Consider the following 9,126-nt stretch of genomic DNA (forward strand, 5'->3'; position numbering starts at 1 on the left):
TAGCTCCACAGCTCTTATTTGATGAACCTGAACTCAGAACTTTCCAAGAAGATCCTGACTTTTCAGTGGAGGAGAGTAGAATGGCTGCTGGGCTTTTGGAGGGGCAGGGATCAGGCCGAGAAATAAAGGCTTGAGGAGGAAATGAAGTTCCTGCCTGGACAACAGAGAATTCTGGAGGCTTTGCCAATGAGGAGCCAGAGGAAAGGGGGTGCTTGGCTGTACTTTGTCAGTCTGTGACTCTGCTGAAATGGGACTATCTCTTGGAAAATCATTTTAATAACTGTCAGGAAATGGAATTAAGCGTGCTGGCTGTGGGCTGGCTGTGGGCTGGCTGCAGGCTGGGTGACTCTTGTCCATGTAGGGAGTTAATTTGGCTCTGCTAATATTGCCTATTGATTATCTCTGATTAGATTTCCTTTCACGTGTCACTCCCAAATGTTTCTCATGAGTGGGTCTTGGAGATGTGGGTTTCTGAGGAAGGTGAGGGAAGAGCAAGGAGAGTAGGGCTGAGCAGGTGTCCAGGCTCAGGGGGCCTGGGAGAGATGGAAGCTGTGGGCAAACTACGTGATTGTGTCTAACCACAGTGGCTCCAGCCCCGGACTTAAGGGTCCTGGGCCAGAGAAGTCCTGGCTCCCCAGCCCTGCTCTAGAGGAGGTCCTCATGCTCACGGAGCCTCAGTTTCCACACAGAGAAAATGATTCACAGAGGGTGTCGAGGAAGAGACTCTAAAACTCTAACGTGCCTACACTTGTGGGTTTTCTGTTACTCCCTCCCAGGGCACAAGCACAGCGAGCTTTGATTATTCATGGAGGAAACTATGGCCTGGAGAATTCAAAGTAGTGGATTATACAAAATGTAATTTTATTTGGTGTGGGATTTGCAATGTATAATCCCTAAGTCCCCACCTTATTCTGAGAAATCTCCTTTCCTAAGGCTCTGGATTTAATTGGAAAAAAACTCAGTGTTTGAGATGCAATGACTTAAAGTATGGGGTGGGGAGGCATCGGGTAGTCTGGAAACTCCCTGGACTGTGGGAAGGCAGAGAGGGAAGGCCAAGGGTACAACATGGCCTGGCTCGTAGACAAACCCAGGAAGCACTGAGAGTGGAGATCGGTTGGTATGAGTTCTTCCTTCTTCCTTCTCTTCCCCACACCCTGGGCCACTCTCACTTGCTGCACTCCAGTCTTGCCGCCTCCTTCCACTCCGCTCTCTTTGGCACAATTGTAAAGAAGACCTGTCGCTGCCCTGTTAACATCCCGAAAGGCTCCTTGTAACCTACAGGGTGACATTTAAACTCTTCTGATGCAGGAGAGCAGCTCTCAAGTTTTGGGCTTCTCTGCTTCCATCCCCAGTTCACTCTCGAAGCCCAGCTTCAGCCAATCCCAGACTCCTCACCCTGCACTCTGCTACAGCCATAAGCCCAGCACCGGTGGGTCCCCAAACCAGCTCACTCTCCTGGGGCCCTTCTCTCCCCTTGGTATTCCTGACTGTTGAGCTACTCCCTTTCTTTCCATCTTTGCCTGAGGGCTTCTCTTTGATTTCACTTCTCAGACCATCACTGAATCTTTTGTTAAGACATGGCTGCCTCTACCCATCCTCCCTGTCCTTCCCCCTCCAAGTCCAGGGGCAACTTAATCCTGCTAAAGTCTCACTTCCCATACTACACTGCAGTCTCTCATGTTCTATCCATCTGCTAGTATAGCTCCATCACTGACTTTGAGCTCCTTCATTTTTTTTAGTTCTTTTTTATGTTCCAAGGGCATAGTGTAATGGCATATATTGCAACTTTCGTGGAATGTATTTCAAGTCATAAATGGTAGGACAACTGGGGAGGGAGTCAAGGATAAAATTAAAATGGGTAGAATGTGTGGCTTCATCAGTGTGTGTGTGTGTGTGTGTGTGTGTGTGATGTGGCTTCATCAGTGTGTGTGTGTGTGTGTGTATGTGTGTTGTGTAGCACCTGAGCCCCAACATTTCCTCCTGAGTACAGGGAATCAGGTGACTGCTATCTACGGCCTGGTAATTGAGAGGGCCCACAGTACCAGGGAGGCCTCAGAATCCTGTTGGCCATCTGCCTAACCAAAGACCTGTGGTATGACCACAGACAAGTCATTGAAGTTCCCTTAAAGAATCCAGACAGAGGGAACTGCATGGGCAAAGACACAGGCACACAAGGGCAGATCCAAGGTCAAGAAAATGTTCACACACAAGCAGATTTTTCACTTTCTATTATTCCATTCCATTATTATTAATAATAATGGTAATATTAAACAATATTTTAAAAGTCTTTTAACTTATAATTAAATCAGAATTTATGGTAGGAGGGGAGTGCAAGATTTTTTAAAAAAATAATAAAATAGATAAAACAATTAAAAGTGGAATAAATATGAAGAAATAAATAGTTAAAATAAAAAAAAATCCTTCCGCTATTCTCCCCTCTCCCCACAATGATTCCAATGAGCAGCGAAGGTTGAGTGCAGGAGCTAACATCACTCCCTGTGGTGTGGGGCAGGGTGGTGCTGCTGTTTCAGGTGAAGCAGCTCTCCTGATTTCAACCACTGCAACCCAGCAGCTGGCTGCCACCCACAGATAGGGGGCATGCAGCGGGGCCTACTTATCAAGTCTCCAAGATATGATGCTGGGGGACTAGAGGGAACATGACTTGAATCACAGCAGGAGAAAATTGGGTTAGATCAACCAAAGTGGGCCAAGGCCCCAGAACCAGTTCCCAGTAAATATCAGGGGACAGACTGGGAACCCTGCTGTGACGGGAGCCTGTGAAACCCTCACAGGTGGACTATTGAGAGTCAGAGGAACTAGGGGTAGCAAATGACCTTCCCAGAAAGCAGAACATATAGAATTGGAAAGGGAACTGTGACGCCAAGACGGCCAGGAGCCAACATGGCTGCTCATTGACCTGAGACCCTGGTAAGTCCCTCCTCCTGCCTGAGCACAGTCTCCTCATCTGTGACCCGAGGGAGCTTGGTGAGCCTGCTCTGGGATCAGTCTAGCTCTGCATTTGCACACAATAGTCAATGCAGAAGACCAGTGGTTAGGCAGGCAGTGAGCTAGGAGTAAGGGTGCCCAGCACTCATGAGGGTGGTCATACTTGTCTCTCACCAAGTTGAGGAGGGAACCTGGATAGACCCCAGGGCCTCCAGCCATTGCTCAGGCTTCAAACTTCATGCCACTGAGAGAAGAGAAGGGGTGGGGAGAGGGAGGAGATGGCCCTCATGAATAAAAACTACTCAGGGAGGGGGCAGGAAAGGGAAGGGGGAGGAAGAGAAAGAGAGAGGGATGAACATAGAGGAAGGAAAATGCAGCCTCATCTGCTTGTTTGTGTTTCTTGTATTTAAGATGCTGCCTTCTAGCATATTTTTAAACCCATCAGACATGAAAGGCTGATTTAAATAGACCCACACTGGGCAGCTGGTAATTTCACTTGCCACAGTAGAGAGCTGGCTGGACACTGGTGAGGCCTCAGCACCCCTCCCCATGCCGGACGAGCTGTGAAACCCAAACCTCTTTGGTTGACTTTTAGGCCAGGTGCTTTCCAATCCCTGATGTGAGAGCACAGGCTGGAGGTTGGGAGGTGGAGAGGATGATAGAGAGTTAAAAAGATAAAGAAAAGGAAGAAAGGGAGGGAAAGTAGGGTGTAGGGAGCAGCTATAGGGTTAAGCCTGGGACTGACCTGTTGGCAAAGCCACAAACAAGTCCCAGCTTAGAAGGCATAGCCCTCTTAGCATAATTAGGCTTGACCTTATGATGCTCCCTAGATCTTATCTGGGTAGCTAATGGCCTGGGGGAGGTACAGCAAGTGCTGCCAAAACAAGTGAAACTCACAAGAACATTGTAACTATGGTGACCACTACCTTGTTTACCTCTGGCTATAAAATAAAGCATCAGCTTGCTGTCTGGGTCCCTCTCTGTGGCCTTAGCCAGGCACAGGAGATCCACCTAGACCCAGCTTATTCTCTTTGTCTGTCTTTTCTACATCCTTCGCTGCTCCCCCTCAGGCTCACCGAACCCTTGGCTGTGCTGGCCCGGCACAGTAGGGGGAGACCAGGAGAGAAAGTGGAGATGGGTTCCTTGTAATTCACTGTATCTAGTTTCTCACTGGCATTCCGAAAAGAAGCGTTCATCTGCTTGAACACCTCCAGTGTCAGAGAGCTCACTACCGAGTGAGGCAGCCCATTCCATTGCTGGACCATGCTCACTGGGATAAGCTTCCTTGCGATAAATCAAGTCCTCACTGTCTGCATTCCCAGCCCTCTTGAGTCCCTCAGAACAAGTGTAACACCAAAGTCAGCCCTCCCTGAACGCAATATGCCCGTCCCTCTTCCACACTGATCCTTCTATGCTGGTTCCCAGTCTCCTTACTATCCATCATTACAACATAAATCTTGCAAAACCAAAATATTTCTGGGTGCTAATGAATGTATTTCCAGCTGTAGTCAATGCAACAAAATTCCAGGAACAACAAAAGACATTTGTCATTCATTTTTTGTTTTCATTCAACACACTCTCATTGAGCCCCTACTCTGGAGTCCGACTAGGTGCTCCTGTTGGCATGTGGAATATGAAGGTCCTGTCCAGGACCTTATATACAGGGAGAGCCAAGCTCCTAAAGAGAAGCGTGTGCTGGGCAGGGGCAGAGATGCCAGGAGAACCGAGAGTCCCTCCCCCATTGAGTGGGTGTGGGGTGAGGTTGGCTCGAGGGCCTTCAGCGAAGGAGAGCCATGGCATTGTTGTGGCATGTTAATGTACACTGTAGGTTTCTAGGTGTTTCCTCAAGTACTCAGAGGAACCTTTCCTGCTCCCTCACCTCTGGGTATAACTTGAGACAAACATTGAACATCTTAGAGCCCAGTTGTTGGGCATTGAAGAGAATCCATCCTTCATTCATTCAAGGAATATAAATGTTTAAGAAGGTAGTTTTTTAAAAAAATGTATTGAGGTATAATATACATAACAAAATTTATCATTTTAACCATTTTTAAATGTACAACTTAGTGGCATTAGTACATTCACAAGATTGTGTGCAACCATCAGTACTCTCCAACTCCAGAACTTTTTCATCATCCCAAAGTGTTTTATAAATCTAATATAAAGGTGGTTTAATTAGGAATGTGCTATATAAAGTCTTGATGGGCAGCAAACCCACCCATCCACTGCCTCATGTCTGTTACATACTAGGCCCCAGTAATTACAATACTAATGAGACCAGAGCCCTGCCAGTGAGAACCTTATCATCTGCGATGCTGGCCCTGTCCAATGTCAAAGCAGAGTGAGGGTACAAAGCTTTCTTAGATAAAAGTCTCTAGCTTGAAAGGATGCAAGTTCTCCTTATTCTGTTGGCCCAGGGAAATGGGAGCTGCTCTTACCTGAGGCCTCAGCTTCTCCCAGGTACCAAATGTGGGCTTTTCTTTCTTTTTCCTATCTTGTTTTGTTTGGTCTCTTGCACAAATTTAATAACTCACATTTGTCTACAGACTTTCAGTTGACGAAGCCCTTTCCTCAGAGTTCTCATTTGACCTTCACTACCCTGTGAGGGCAGTTGGGCAGAGAGCACTATTGTACAGACTTGGAAGCTGGGGCTCACAGTATCATGCAATTCCAGGTTTTGCTCAAGGTCATATAATTTGTGGGGAGCGCAGCCTGGGTAAAGATGGCTGGTTCCACACCAGGAAGAAGGAGAACTGGGCAGGTAAGTGTCTTTTTATGCGCAGAAGCATGGGAGCTCAAGTCAAATTCAGTTGTTGAGCTGCCTGTGGGTAATGGATTGCTGCTGCTCGTGGCAGCTGGGGTGGCTGCAGGGTGATGAGCTGGAATGCTCTGATGGGCATCACACTGTCTGAAAGGCAATTAAATTTCAGCAGCTAGAATGCTCCTCAACACTTTGTTTTAAAAGCCAGAAGCATTTTAAAACATTTGACTCATTTGAAGCAGTGAAGCAAACCCCATGGGTCTACCAGGTCACAGGCCCAGATGTCCAGCCTTTGAGACCTGGGGTTCCAGGGGAGTGAACTCACCAAGTGGTGAGCCTTGTTCTTGAGAAATGAAGCTCTGCTCTCGAGTGCTCCTTTAGGCAAGCATTGTTTGCCAGTCACTGTGCTAAACATGAGGTGACAGAGATGAATGCTCCTGCCTCAGGAGCTCAATCCAGTGCATTTTGTGCATTAGAGCCCTTGGGGCAGTGTGTATAAATAATCACTGCACACTATCATTACAGAATAGCCTGGGGAGTTCATGGGCCAGATATTGAATTGCCCCTGACACTCTGCCCTTGACCTAGTGCTACACATGCTTGATGAATTCTAGTTCTATAGTCACATTACTCAAACATTCTAAGGCCCCTTGAAGTCCACATGTTTCAATTTCTGTTTCCAATTTTAAAAATAAAAAAAGTTAATTCTTTCTGTCCATGTTCTTTGGGCATTTTTGCTTAGTAGTGTGGTGTTTTTATGTGTAGCATTTATTTTTATAGGTCAGATGGATCAAGCAATAACTCATTATGATAGCACAGGCTGCACTGGTTCTATGAGTTCTCATTTGTTGGGAGAGGAAACTCCTGGTGTTATGACAAGAGCCTGTAAGTCCCACTTCTGAATCAGAGCCAAAGCCCTGATCAAGTCCCAGCCCTGAGATAGGTCAGTTCTTGGACCTGACTCAGTCCTGCCCCAGGGTGATGAATGACCCACCTCGCCAATGCTCCTCAGTCTCCACATTGATTCCAGGTCCTCTGCCAAGTGCTATATGGTTTCCCAACCTCCAGCATTTCCAGCAAGTTCTTTTTCCTAAGTAGGACACTTCAGTTAACTTGGCTCCACTGACCTTTGTTCAGGTTAGAGTTATGATGTTCTTTGTTACTTCTACTGCTGATAATTAACATGTTTATTAATGGACTGTTAATAGATTTAGGAAGTGGGGGAGGTTTAGAAAAGCTCCTATATCCTGTCAACCATTATCAATACCCCCACCACAACCTACATACCCCAGGATAAGAATGTAAAATCCTATGAATTTTGACTGAACCTGATTAGAATTTGTATAAACCAATTTCTATTCCTCAGATGACAGGAGGAGAGATGACAGTACTCACAGGGCCACTCAGAAACAGGGCATTTAAGTCTTAGGTTTTGTATGTTTGTGTACTGTGATTTCATTATTTTGAAGTCATTATTCTGCTTTTTTCAAAAAGCTTCTGATTAGCAGTCTTCCTTCCTTTATACCTTTTGACCAAAGCTTTGTGGAATGTCTGAATTCTTGGCAGGAGGAGAAACTGCCTGAGGATGTCTGGCCTTCTTCACTTCCAAGGAACTGGATACCTCTTTGGGCTGCTCATCTCTAGCACAGAACCCAGAAGGTAAAAATGGAGAGGAGGGTTCTCAGATCTGAAGGACTTCTGAGTTTCATGTTCTCCCTCCAATTCAGAAGAGATGAAATATAATGGGGAGGAGCTTAGAGATAGGGCTAAGGAATGAACTCAGAGTTCTGGCTATGTGGTGTGGAATATAAAGAAGAAAGCAGGGATAGAAAGCAGAGCTTGATTTGTACATCAGGTCTTTGAAACTTTAAATCAGCTTTTAAAAAATATTTTCAAAGACCTAAAGGAAACAATGTCTAAAGAACTACAGAAAAGTATGAGAACAATGTCTCTCCAAATACAGAATATCAACAAAGAAGTAACAATTATAAAAAGGAACCAAAGAGACATTCTGAAGTTGAAAAGTACAATAATGAAAATGAAAAATTCACTAGAGGATCCCAAAAGCGTATTTGAGCAGGCAGAAGAAAGGCTCAGTGAACTTGAAGATAGGACAATTGAGATAATCTGGTATGAGGAACACAAAGAAAAAAGAACGAAGAAAATTGGACAGAGCCTCAAAACCTTTGAGACATCATAGAGCATGCCACCATGGGCATAATAGGAGTTCTAGAAGGAAAAGAGAGGGAGAAAGGAACAGAAAAAAAATATTTAACAAAGTAATGACCAAACACTCCCCAAATTTGATGAAACATATTAATATACACATCCAAGAAGCTCAACCAACTCCAAGTAAGATAAACTTAAAGAGATCCATAACTAGGCACATCAAAGCAGCAAAAAGCAATTCATCATATACAAAAGAACCTCAATTAGGATAAACTTAAAGAGATCCATAACTAGGCACATCAAAAAGCAATTCATCATATACAAAAGAACCTCAATTAGATTAACAGCTGATTTCCCATCAGAAACCATGGAGGCCAAAAACAATGGAATGGTATATTCAAAGTACTGGCATACTGACTGAACAGGGAAGGAAGTGCAAGGGGAGGGGAGGAAGGAAGGTTGGCAAGTGGTAGGGGGAGTTATAAACCAAAAGTTCTATATCTTACAGTTACCATTCAGTCATTTCTAGATAAACAAAACTGAGAAAGTTTGTCTTTAGCAAACCTGCTCTATAATAAATATGACTGAAATAAAAGAACACTAGATAGCAACTTGAATCAATATATGAAGAAATAAGGGGCACTGGTAAAAGCAATTACATAATTAAATATAGAAAATGGTATAAATGTATTTTTTGCTTTAATTCCTTTTTTCCTGTTTGATTTAGAAGACAACTCCATAAAATAACTGTACATCTATGTTGATGGAAACAAAATGGATAAATATGCAATTTGTGACAATAACAACATAAGGAAGGGGGAATAAAGCTATACAAAAGCAGTTTTGTGTACCATTGAAATTAAGTAGGTATTAATCTAAACTAGTTTGTTATAAATGAGATATTAATAAAAACAGCAGGTAACCACCAAGAAAATAAGTTTAAAAAATATAGTAAATGAAAAAAATGGGAATTAAAACAGCACACTAGAAAATAACTAAGACAAAAGAAGGCAGTAATGGAGGGATAGAGGAAAAAAAGAGATTCTATATAATAAAGAGGTAATATACAAATTAACCCTTACACCCTCACAAGATGGCTGCCTACAACCAGGCCGGCAGGGGAGTTAGTGAGGAACGACCAAATGACTGAACAGCAGGCTGCATGGGGCGACCAGGCCGGCGGGGGGGGGCAGTTAGGGGTGCCCAGGCCGCAGAGGGGGGGCAGTTGGGGGCAACCAGGCCGGCAGGGA

Source organism: Myotis brandtii, unplaced genomic scaffold, assembly GCF_000412655.1.
Source record: "Myotis brandtii unplaced genomic scaffold, ASM41265v1 scaffold504, whole genome shotgun sequence".
In the NCBI taxonomy this organism is placed as follows: Eukaryota; Metazoa; Chordata; class Mammalia; order Chiroptera; family Vespertilionidae; genus Myotis; species Myotis brandtii.